Source organism: Panthera onca, chromosome D4 (assembly GCF_046562875.1).
Source record: "Panthera onca isolate mPanOnc1 chromosome D4, mPanOnc1 haplotype 2, whole genome shotgun sequence".
NCBI classification, from domain to species: Eukaryota; Metazoa; Chordata; class Mammalia; order Carnivora; family Felidae; genus Panthera; species Panthera onca.
The window spans coordinates 57,580,208-57,593,525 of record NC_138351.1 but is presented as its reverse complement, the minus strand read 5'-3'; the positions used below and the strand labels follow the sequence as shown (position 1 = coordinate 57,593,525).

Below are 13,318 nucleotides of genomic sequence, written 5' to 3'. Positions count from 1 at the left end.
TTGGGGTGTGAGGAACTTAGCAAACATATAACCTTCATGAGGGAAAGGATGTGTGTTTCTCTCTATTAGAAAAAATTATCCAAGACTTGCAAACAAGGAAAAGAAATTACTGGGTGTACAGTTTTAGTACTTGCAATTTTAGTACTGGGCACTATCTAGAGCAGAGACCAGCAAACTTCATCTATAAAGGACCATACAGTAAATATTTAGAGTTCAGGCCAAAAAAAAAAAAAAACAAAAAAACAAAAAAAACAAAATTGAAGCTATTGTATAGGTACTTGTATAAGGAGAGAAAATAAACTTCTACAAGTTTTTCATTGGTAACATTCAAAATAAACCAACAATAATTGAACACAAGTTTTTGGTACTATAGGTCTACCAATGAGAACGATAAAATTATTTGGGGGAGTATATATTTTGTTTACTTGGGGTTCAAAGTATCAGAATCAATTGCAAATGTTCAACTATTAATGGTGATCTGTAATGAGATTTTATGTATCTTGTCTGTTTTTTCACACAGATAACTACTGTCAAATACTGATATCAGTCAATGAGCATGTGATTCAATTGAGCATATTCAGTGCCTGGAGAGCATTTTTAAATTCTATTAGATTCTCTTCTTGATAGTTGCTCAATTTTTTAATGAAATTTCTTAAAACTTTTTAAATTTTATTTATTTTGAGAGACAGAGAGATAGAGAGCACAAGGCAGAGAGAAGGAGAGACAGAATCCCAAGCAGGCTCCGTGCCATCAGTGCAGAGCCGATGTGGGGCTCAAAATCACAAACTGTGAGATCATGACCTGAGCAAGATCAAGAGTCAGACAGACACTTAACCGACTGTGCAACCCAGACACCCCAATGAAGGTTTTTTTGTTTTTTGTTTTTTGTTTTTTTTAAGTAATCTCTATGCCCAGCTCAAACTCACAATCCCGAGATCAAGAGTCACATGTTCTACTGACTGAGCCAGCCCGGGCACCCCTGTTCCATTTTTGCCCAGAAAATCATAATAAAACTGCACCAATGCTAAGCCATCAAATACCTGTGTAGTGGGACAAATCAAGATATTCAGCTTCTATTTCTGACAAAACAAAAAAACAAAAAACCCTACAGAAATGATATGATTAATTTTATGAGAGCGAATGAAGTCAACTGTTAAACTACTAGTTTTATAACACATGATAAATTTACATATTTCCCACAAAGTACTTTCTGCAATGAATAACCATATACTTTAAACGCATTACATTTTCACAAACCTTGTAAATTTGTTGAACTAAGCCTTTTTTCTGCTCCACATATATTTTTGCCACTATCAGTCGCAACACAGTTTAGCAGATTCCCTTTCAGGTTGTGCTAAATTAGTGTTTTCTCAACTTCTTTGAAAACATTTCTACCTGTAATTGTTTCATGCAGACTATTCATAGAGGCTAATTCTTCAGTCACTTCAAATTCAGCATTGACTTGTCAAATAAACAACAACTGAATGGTATTGGTAACTGTGGACTCATCAAGAGCTAAGGAAAACTACTTGAAATCATTTGCTTTGGTTTTTTGTTTTGTTTTTTATTTTTTAAGTAATCTCTACACCCGAGGTGGAGCTGGAACCACAACTCCAAGACCAAGGGGCACCTACTGCACCAACTGAGCCAGCCAGGCACCCCTCATTTGCTTTGTTTTTAAATCAGCTATTGTGTTGTTCTTGTCGGGGGAAATAAAACAAACCTGCTAGCAAAAAGCCCCCTCCTTGCCAATATAGAGGAGTAAAAGAACATACTTGATTACTGAATAAGAACTAACAGATTACATATATATAATGTAGCCTGAAAACAATTTCAAAGTTAGGACAAAATCTTACATAATGTATACAGCAAAACACTAGAAAGAACAAAGCACAAGAAAGCCCTAATGAGACAAAGGGCTGCACCTCTTAATAGTCTTCTGTACCTCTCCAAAGAAATCCTTGTTTGCAGAGGTCATTTGGTCCACAACCTTGGAGATGGCTCTACATTGTAAAAACTGGTGACTAGGCTTAATCCCTAGAGAGATTTATCTTTATACTAAAGTTGAGAATAATGATTCAGATTTACCACATCTCTAAGAAAACACTCCAACAGGAGAGAATAAATGATCTCTTTGCCCTTTATAAATAAAGAAAATCATTTTAATTTACCCTTAAACTTCCAGTGTCTTCAATTCAAGCAAGTGTTCTCACCAAAAGGCAAACAGTCCTATGCACATTTTTAAAATATTTATAAATTTATTATTTTTTTAAAAAATTTTTTAATGTTTATTTTTGAGAGAAAGAGACAGTGTGAGCGGGAGAGAGGCAGAGAGAGAGGGAGACACAGAATTGGAAGCAGGCTCCAGGCTCTGAGCTGTCAGCACAGAGCCCAATATGGGGCTTGAACTCACCATCAGTGAGGTTGTGACCTGAGCCTAAGTCAAAGCCTAACTGACTGAGCCACCCAGGCTCCCCTATTATTATTATTATTTTTAAAGAGACAGGACGCAAGTGGGGGAAAGGGCAGGAGGGAGAGAAAGAGAGAGATTGAGAGAGAGAATCTTAAGCAAGCTCCAACTCAGAGGTCCATTCCATGACCCTGGGGTTATGACCTGAGCTGAAATCAAGAGTCAGGAGCTCAAATGACTGAGCCACCCAAGTGTCCCAAATCTATTTTCTTTGGACATATTTCTTCAGCTGTTACAAAGATTTCTTTGCAGCTGGGAGTCCCAGGGAACACTAAGGGCATTCTTTAACTGCCTGATCCATTCAGTGTCCTAAATTGGTGTTGCCTGTGGTTTGGAGGCAAAAGACCTCTAAAAGAGTATGCTTGTAGCCTGGTCCTGCAGGCTCTAATTCCAAATCAGGGAAGAGGATAGCAAGGCAAATGTCAGGTATTCTCATGCCTCTTATAATCTCTCCTGAGGCAAAATTGAGGTCTCTTTAATGACGTACACTTAGAATTCTCCCACTTCATTTGAGACACTATTATTTAACTGAAAGATACAAAGCAAATCAGCATTATCTCGAAACGCAGGACTTTTAACAATTAATTTGTAAATATTAAATGTTCTTTTCCATTATTGCAATATGCAACCTATCTTCTGGGAAATGAGGCATGCATATCTTAAAGTAACTTGTTTTGTTTTATTTTATTTTTTAAAAAATGGTTATTTATTTTTGAGAAAGAGAGAGACAGAGATAGAGCATGAGTGGGTGAGGGGCAGAGAGAGAGAGAGGGAGACACAGAATCAAAAGCAGGCTCCAGGCTCTGAACTGTCAGCACAGGGTCCAACGCGGGCTTGAACTCATGAACCATGAGATCCTGACCTGAGCTGAAGTCAGACGCTCAAACCACTGAGCCAGCCAGGCTCAGATGTAAAAGATCTATATGCTGAAAACTATGTGTATATATATATATATATATATATATATATATATATATATATATATATACATATATATATATATATATATAGAGAGAGAGAGAGAGAGAGAGAGACTATATAGAGGGAGAAACTATACAAACTATAGAAAACTTATGAAGGAAATTGAAGAAGACACAAAGAAATGGAAAAACATTCCATGCTCATGGATTGGAAGAATAAATATTGTTAAAATGTCAATACTACCCAAAACAATCTACATATGCAATGCAATCCCAATCAAAATTGACAGGCATTCTTCTCAAAGCTAGAACAAACAATCCTGAAATTTGTATGGAACCACAAAAGACCCCGAATAGCCAAAGTAGTATTGAAGAAGAAAACCAAAGTGGGAGGCATCACAATCCCAGACTTTAGCCTCTACTACAAAGCTGTAATCATCAAGACAGTATGGTATTGGCACAAAAACAGACACATAGACCAATGGAATAAAATAGAGAACCCAGAATTGGACCCACAAATGTATGGCCACCTAATCTTTGACAAAGCAGGAAAGAATATCCAATGGAAAAAAGTCTCTTTAGCAAATGGTGCTGGGAGAACTGGACAGCAATATGCAGAAGAATGAACCTGGACCACTTTCTTACACCATACACAAAAATAAACTCAAAATGGATGAAAGACCTAAATGTGAGAGACAGGAAACCATCAAAATTCTAGAGGAGAAACCAGGCAACAACCTCTTTGACCTCAGCCGCAGCAATTTCTTGCTCGACACATCTCCAAAGGCAAGGGAATTAAAAGCAAAAATGAACAATTGGGACCTCATGAAGATAAAAAGCTTCTGCACTGCCAAGGAAACAATCAACAAAAGTAAAAGGCAACTGATGGAATGGGAAAAGATATTCGCAAATGACATATCAGATAAAAGGTTGGTATCCAAAATCTATAAAAAACTTACCAAACTCAACACCTGAAAAACAATCCAGTGAAGAAATGGGCAGAAGACATGAATAGACACTTTTCCAAAGGAACATCCAGATGGCCAACAGACACATGAAAACATTATTCATCACCAGGGAAATACAAATCAAAACCACACAGATACTACCTCACACTGGTCAGAGTGGCTAAAATTAACAACTCAAGAAACAACAGATGCTGGTCAGAATGTGGGGAAATGGGAACCCTCTTGCACTGTTGGTGGGAATGCAAACTGGTATAGCCACTCTGGAAAACAGTGTGGAGGTTTCTTAAAAAATTAAAAATAGAACTACCCTACGACCCAGCAATAGCACTACTGGGAATATATCCAAAGGATATAGGGGTGGTGATTCATAGGGGCACATGTACCCCACTGTTTATAGCAGCGCTTTCAACAATAGCCAAATTATGTAACGGGCCTAAATGTCCATCAACTGATGAATGGATAAAGAAGACGTGGTTTATATATACAATGGAATACTACTTGGCAATGAGAAAGAATGAAATCATGCCATTTGCAGCAACATGGATGGAACTGGAAGGTATTATGCTAAGTGACATAAGTCAGTCAAAGAAAGACAGATGTCATATGTTTTCACTCATATGTGGAACTTGAGAAACTTAACAGAAGACCATGGGGGAAGAGAACGGGAAAAAAATAGTTACAGAGAGGGAGGGAGGCAAACCATAAGAGACTCTTAAATACAGAAAATAAACTGGGGGTGGAAATGGGTGATAGGCATTGAGGAGGGCGAGGAGGGCACTTGTTGGGATGAGCACTGGGTGTTGTATGTAAGCAATGAATCATGGGAATCTACCCTCAAAACCAAGAGTACACTGTACACACTGTATGTTAACCAATTTGACAATAAATTATATTAAAAAAATAAATGAACACACACTAGTAAAAAAAAAATAAAATAAAATAATTGAATGGAAAGTCTAAAAAAATGTTTATGTATTTTTGAGAGAGAGAGAGAGAGCATGAGTGGGGAAGGGGTATAGAGAGAGGGAGACACAGACCCAAAGCAGGCTCCAGGCTCTGAGATGTCAGCACAGAGCCCGACGCAGGACTTGAACTCGTGAAGCACAAGATCATAACCTGAGCTGAAGTTGGACGCTCAACTCACTGAGCCACCCAGGAACCCCTAAAGTAATTTGTTTTGGAGCAAATAATGCTCCAAAGACCTGTCAATATATTGTCCTTACAAAAAAGGGTACTCCCTTTTAGTTAAAGGTGGCTGCTGTATGCTTGGCTAAAGCTTCAATTTTCAATTTTACATTAATAGAGGCAGCTCTGAACTTCACTTCTAAGCATCACAAACATTTAGAAAACAAAAAGTCCAAAGATGGATATTATAAGAAATGCACAAAAGAAATTTCCTTTAAAAATAACAAAAATGGGGTGCCTGAGTGGCTTAGTAGGTTGGGCATCTGACTTCACTCAAGTCATGATCTCGCAGTTTGTGAGTTTGAGCCCCACATCTGGCTCTGTGCTGACAGTGCAGAGCCTGGAGCCTGCTTCAGATTCTGTGTCTCATCCTCTCTCTGTCCCTCCCATGCTCATGCTCTGTCTCTCTCTGTCTCTCAATAATAAATAAACGTTAAAAAACATTTTTTTTAAATAACAAAAATTTTTAAATTTATTTTTCCCCAAATGTCCAAATAATTATGGTCTAGGTAACCATCAGAGTAAAAGCTTTATATGCTCCTTCCTTTGATAAGAATAAGTTCATACAGAACTGTATATCCAAGTGTATGTGCAAGAGACACTCACATGCATCACACACACACCAAGCACATACACCCACAGGGACAGACACACCACTGAGTTTTTATTTTTCTAGGCACTTCATATCCACATGAAGTCTGTCACCTTCCCATCACATTTAATGAATTCCTTCTTTGGAGGTAGGAAGCCTAGTTGAAGACATTCCCTGCCAGGAAGTATCAGGCCACCAGGAAGGAAGACCCACCACTTGCAGGTGGCTTCCCCACTCCCATCTTCTCTGTATTCTTCCATACCATGGCTATGAAGGGTCTAGTCCTGGAGGTGAAGTCAGGCTGCTGAAAGTTGGTAGTTCTTGATTTCACTGTACCATCTATCAGCCATCTCTTTTCCTGTCTGATCACAGGAGGCATATACCTCTGAACTGGCCACAACGGGACTCTGAGCTGCACTTGAGCATCCTTGGGCTGACCAGGGCCTCTGAATAATGCTGAGCCTCCCAATCAAGCTTCTTGCAGAGCTTCAGTTGAGGGGGACACCATGCTGCTGCTGGTACTTGTTGTGGGCCTTTAGGACCTCATTATTAAACAGCTTGGAAGCTGACTTGCCCATGGCCCACTGCTGCTGTACTGAGCTCTCTCACCTGCCCCTGGGTCGCTGGAGATCAATTCCTGTCTTTATGAATCTGAACAAATGGGCAAATCCAGGTACCTAGAGGGAGTCAGCCCTACTGACAAAAAGAGAACAGTTCTGATTCTAAGAGCCAAAACACACAAAGGTCTAGGAAAAGGAGTAGAAGTTTGGGAGGTGATGGGTTAGTGAGGGATGTGGTACAGAGAAGGAACTCAAAACTAACAGAAACCAGGGGCACCTGGGTGGCTCAGTTGTTAAGCATCCAACTCTTGATTTCAGCTTAGGTCATGATCTCATGACGGTTTGTGGGTTTGAGCCCCACATCAGGCTTTGCGCTGACAGAGTGGTGCCTGCTTGGGATTCTCTCTCTCCCTCTGTTTGCCTCTCCCCCACTCTCACGCACTTTCTCTCTCTCTCTCTCAAAATAAACAGACTTAAAAAAAAAAAAAAAAGAACAAACATAACCCTGTCCAGTGGTCAAGACACCATGAAAAGCTCTATGGCACAGAGCAAGGCCTGCCCCCACCCCCAACACATACACACACACGATTTAGGGCCCCCTTCCTCCTTAATCTACTGTTGGTTAGGCTCATTTTCCTCCTCATACTAGTTCACATAGATATGAAATAAAGCCCTAAGTCCCTGCGTACAGCCCTTTTTTCCTTCACAAACTCTAACCTTGCCCACAGATACTTGCTATCTATGTATGTCAACAGATTCCAAAGCTGTATCTTTAGTTCAGATTGTTGTCATCAACTTTAGACCCATATGTTCAATAATTTGCTAGATTTCTCTACCTGAGTATTACACTGGTACCTCAAATTCAGCAAGTAAAAAGTTAAAACTATTGAGATGCCTTAAAATATATATTCTAATTGTGGACCCAGAAATTTCTCTGGGCAAAGTAAAATCTTCCTCAATGTTTTGTTTTAAAAGATCATTGTGCTTAGAGTCACCAAATTATTATTTTTCCTTTGGGCCTAAAGTGAAAAAATTCCCATAAAGTCCCACAACCTCTTTATTAAATAAAGGAATGTTAACATTAATCTGTAACAGCAAAAAACTAGAAGCAACCTAAATGTTTTATCTCTAGCTTTCACACAATCCTAAAGAAAATCCTAGAAGGTAGGTTTGTGTGTGTGAGAGAGTGTATAAAAATTGATAAACTGATCTTAAAATGTATACAGAGGGGGGTCTGGCTGGCTCCGTCAGTAGAACCTATGACTCTTGATCTCAGGGTCATGAGTTTGACCCCACATTTTTTACTTAAAAAAATGTTCAGGGTCGACTGGGTGGCTCAGTCAGTTAAGCATCCAACTTTTAGTTTTGGCTCAAGTTATGATCTCACAGTTCATGAGATTGTGCCCCATATCCAGCTCAGCACTGACAGCACAGAACCTACTTGGGATTCTCTCTTCCTCTGCCCCTCCCTCATTCATGCTTGCACATGGTCTCTCTCTCTCAAAAAAAATTTTTTAATCATTAAAAAATAAAATTTTATATGGAAATGTAATGGCCAAAAATAGTTAATATAATCTTATAATCTTAAAGTTGGAAGACATGGACTACCAGATATCAAAACTTATTACAAAATTATAGCAATGAGGAACACTTGTGATGAACATTTATCTTATAAAAAAGGAGACACTGCAGAGCAGCAGAGCAGTGAGATAAAGGATTGTTTTGTTAACAATTTCCATAACTTGGAAATGCTGCAAAGAAAAGGCGGCAACGCTAGCCAAAGATGAACTATCAAAGCAATATACTTGTGCTTAACTCATTATCTATTATTGATTAAAGGATAAAACTCTGTGAAGTCACATGTTAACTTATAGATTTTGGTCTGGTAATGATACAAAGGATTTAGTAGAAAAGGTTATGAGGGCGCCTGGCTGGTTCAGTTGGAAGAGCATGTGACTCTTGATCTCAGGGTCATGAGTTCAAGCCCCATGTTGAATGTAGAGATGACTAAAATAAATACATAAATAAATAAACTTAGAAAAAAAAGAAAAGGTTATGGTGTTATTATCCTGTAGACACAATCAACTTAACAATGTTATTCTTTCTTACTTTTTTTTTTAAGTAGGCTCTGTATCCAGTGTGGGGCTTGAACTCACCATCCTAAGATCAAGAGTCACATGCTCCACCAACTGAGCCAGACAGGCACCCCATTTAACAATGTCACTATAACATTCTCTTCCTAATGTGGGTGGACCTCATCCAATCAGCTGAAGGCCTGAATAGAACAATAGGACTGAATAAGAGAAAATTTCTCGGGATGCCTGGCTGGCTCAGTCCATACAGCATGAGACTTTGTTTTTTTGGTGGTGAGGGGAACAAATGCCCTTTATTGCTCTAACCAGCATAAGTTGGCAGTAGGCTTGAGCAGAGCTCTCCTATCTGTCCTGGCTCCCATTTTCTCTCTCCTGGGAGTTTGTGATTCACCCCCAGGGTAGAAGAGTGTCCTGGGCAGGGGTCTCAGGCAGAAGTAGGATAAAAAATACAGAGTTGGGATCTGAAAGGGGACCAGGGTGAAGCAGAAAACATTGTGTTACCAGATCATCCAAATAAAAAAAGTCCATCAGGGCAGAAGTGAGGATGTTTCCCCACACGGGTCCCTCTGCCCTTGCCAGAAAAGGGAGGGGGAAGGAAGCTTCTGCTAGAGGCTTCCTGCTGTGCCCTTCATGCCATCAGCATCTTCCAGATGTTGTCCTCAGCTTCTTTAACACTCCACTCCATGTAGGATTTTTTTCTGTTTCAATTCTTTAATTTGTTTCTTCTGCTATTCTCTGTTTCTCTAACAGTTGATTGTTAATTACCTCCTTGGAACGAAGAATAAACATTCTTCCTACACTTTCAAACATGTTAGTCTCATCTACCAAAGTCATAATCTCTGCACCTGTAAGATGTCAGCATGCAACTCTTGATCTCAGGGTTGTGAGTTTGAGCCCTGTAGCAGTTGTAGAGATTACTTAAAAATAAAAGCTTCAAAAAAGTGAGAGAAAATTTCTCCCTGATCAGTTCTTTGAACTGTGACATTGGTCCTTTTTCCTGATTTTAGACTCAAACTGAAACAATAGCTCTTCCTGGGTGTTGAGCCTGCTGCTGGCTTTCAGACTGGAATTTCATTGTCAGCTTTTTGGTTCTCACGCCTTTGAACTGGGACTGGAACTACACCATCACCTCTTCTGGGTCTCCAGTTTGCTGGCTAAAGATCTTGGGACTTATTAGCCTCCATAATCCTGTGAGCCAGTTCCTTATAGTAAAATCTCTCTATCTCTATCCCTGTGTGTGTGTGTGTGTGTGTGTGTGTGTGTGTATCTCACCCCTCACCAGAGCTCTAATATAATACCTAATTTCCTTAAATGCTCATTAAACATGCTTTACCATACTGCTTATTCTGTCATTAATGAGTTAAATAAATCTTTGGCATGTTTTTCATTCTATATTCTTATAAGAATCTTGCTTTTAACTTTTTGGAATTTGTACTCTGACAATGTTTTCAACAAAAAGTGCTGGATAACCATATAGGAAAAAAATGAATATTGACTCTTACCTCACACCATACACAAAATCTATTGCAGATGACTTATAAAAAATAAAATAATAGAGTTTCTAGACAATGACATAAGAGAATATATTCATTACCTTGGGATAGGCAAATACTTCTTAAACAGGCATCAAATACATTATACACAAACAGTAAAATAAATTGGACTATATTAAAGTGAAGAACTTTACTTCATTGAAAAATACCACTAAGAAAACAAAAAAGTAAGCTACAGATAATTCTTTCTAACAAAAGAATCCTATCCAAAATATATAAAGAGCTCATACAAATAGAAAAAATACAGAGAACCATATAAAAAAAACAGGCCAAGGACCTGACCAGGCAAGTCAGAAAAGATAACCAATAGACATATGAAAAGGTGTCCTACTTTACTGGATATCAGGGAAATGCTAACTATGGCCACAGTGAGATACCACTACATATACTAGAATAACTGAAACTGGAAAGACTGACAATGTCAAGAGTTGTCAAGGAAATGAAGAAACTAGACTTCTCATATATTGTTGGAGGAATGTGAACTGTTATAATCTCTTTAGGAAAAATATTGGCAATATCTACTGAAGCTAAACACATACCTGCCCTATTACTCAGCAGTTATACTCCTAGGTATATATCCAATAGAAATACATGTATATATATTAGTCAATAAATTTATTTTTTTAATGAAGAGGAAAAATTAATACCAATTTGGAATAGTGGCAAACTCTGAGGAGAGAAGATGAAGAGCAAGGGGGAGAATGGAATGAGATTAGGAAGGAGTATATAAAAGCCCAACCTATCTGAAATATTAATTTCCTTAAGAGAATTTGAAGCAAATGTGGTGGAATATTGGAATTTGATAGAGCTGTGTGAGAAGAATGTGGATGTTTGATATAGTATTCTTTATAACTTTCTGTATGCCTAAAATTTCATAAAGACAGTTTTATTTTTTACTTCTTTTCTTTGATTTTAATTTTTTAAAGTTTATTTATTTAGCTTGAGAGAAAGAGAAAGTGTGAGTGGGGGAGGGGTCGAGGGAAGAAAGGGACAGAGAGAATCCCAAGCAGGGCTCAATCCCATGAACCCTGTGATCATGACCTGAGCTGAAGTCAGAAGCTTAACCAACTGCCCCTTAATTTTTTTTTTTTTTTTTTTTAAATGTAAGCTCTATAGCCAACATGGGACTCCAACTCATAACCCTGAGATCAAGAGTCACATGCTCTGCCAACTGAGCCAGCCAGGCACTCCTCATAAAGAAATTTTTTTTAATCTTATAGAATTCTCCCAGAATGTTTAGGAGTCATTGATTTAATAAAACTTGTGGGGCACCTGGGTGGCTCAGTGGGTTGAGCCTCTGACTTCAGCTCAAGTCATGATCTCCCAGTTTGACTTTGAGCCCCACACCAGCCGGGCTGATTACTGTCAGCACAGAGCCTGCTTCGGATCTTCTGTCCCCCCTCTCTGCCCCTCCCCCATTTGCCCTCTCCCAAAAAGTAAATAAAATATATTTTTTTTAATAAAATAAAATAGGGGCTCCTGGGTGTTAAGTGTCTGACTTTGGTTCAAGTCATGATCTCGCAGTTCAGGAGTTTGAGCCCCATGTCGGGCTCTGTGCTGACAGATCAGAGCCTGGAGCCTGCTTCAGATTGTGTGTGTCTCTCTCTCTGCCCCTCCCTTACTCGCACTCTATCTTTCTCTCAAAATAAATAAATATCTCTCTCTCAAAATAAATACATAAACATTAAAAAATAATAAAAATAAAATAAAATAATGAAATAAAATAAAAACTTGTAATATGAATATACAGTATAATGCCAATATTGTGTATGTAAACATACCACATACACACGCATAGATTGATATGATGTAATGAAACTATCTCAGGAGTCTTCCTCCCGAAAACCTAGAATCATAAAAACATCAGACAAATCCCAACTGAAAGACATTCTATAAAATACCTGAGGGTAAAACTATCAAGGTCATCAAAAACAAGGAAGTCTGAGAAAATGTCACAGCCAAGAGAAGCTTGAGGAGACAAGAGAACTAATGCAATGTGCCATGCTGGATGAGATCCTAAAACAGAAAAAAAGCATAAGGTAAAAACTAAGGAAATCTGAATAAGGTATGGACTTTAGTTAATGATAATGTATCAATATCAGTTATTAACTGTAACAGAGGAACCATGCTAATTTAAATGTTAATAAATTTAACATTTATTATATGGAAACTGTATATGGAGTGGGGTATATGGAAATTGTATTATCTTCATAAGTTTTCTGTAAATCTAAAATTGCTCTAAAATAAAATTTATTTTTTTAAGTCAAGTAATTTAGCCAAATTCATACACCTAGTAAATACCCAATACCCAAAATTCAGAGGCCAACACAAATGACTACAAACCCTATGCTTTTTCCACCACCCAAATCCACTTCCAACTTACTACCAACTTCCACTACCCAAACCCTTCCAACTTACTCTCTCTAGGTATTTGTATAACGACCTTAACAAGTTCCTTGAGAATAGAGAAAAAAGCTTTTTTTTTCTTTTTCTTTGCGTACATTGGTGTTCAGTAAGTCAGCTTAAATTCACTACTCACGGAAAAAAAGTCACAAAAACCTAAGACTCTGTGATTTTCAGAGAATCTTATCAAGTTCAACCCACAATCTATACAGCCAGCTCCTCAGAGAGGCCGGATAGGCCCTGGACGGAGGGCCCTTCAGTTCTGCAAGGTTCCTGTGCTGCCATCTACAGGTAGCTGGAAAGAGTTGACACACACCCTCTCCCCTCCCCCCCAACCCCCGCCCCACTGCTGTATCTCAGCAATTAGTAAATCAGAGAGAAGTCTCAAGCGCTAATTAAATTACAGAACATATTTAACTATCAGATAGCTCACTTGACACTTGTATAAAGTAGAGACCCTACTTCTCTCCGGCGATTGAAGGTTCTTCTAACTCCGTATTAACATTTAGTCTCCTAAAATTCACAGAATTCCTTGCTGACCCACCTCCACAGATACAGATCTGGCTGGCTATTA

General features: G+C 38.5%; 1 protein-coding gene and 1 pseudogene across 1 annotated transcript in view; both read right to left on the bottom strand.

The window, feature by feature from the left end:
* Positions 1–13,318, bottom strand: part of UNC13B (unc-13 homolog B) — a 253,576-nt gene that overhangs the window by 239,770 nt on the left and 488 nt on the right. The gene's annotated exons all lie outside the window — the stretch shown is intronic.
* Positions 5,669–8,159, bottom strand: LOC144614161 (Golgi-associated plant pathogenesis-related protein 1 pseudogene; annotated as a pseudogene).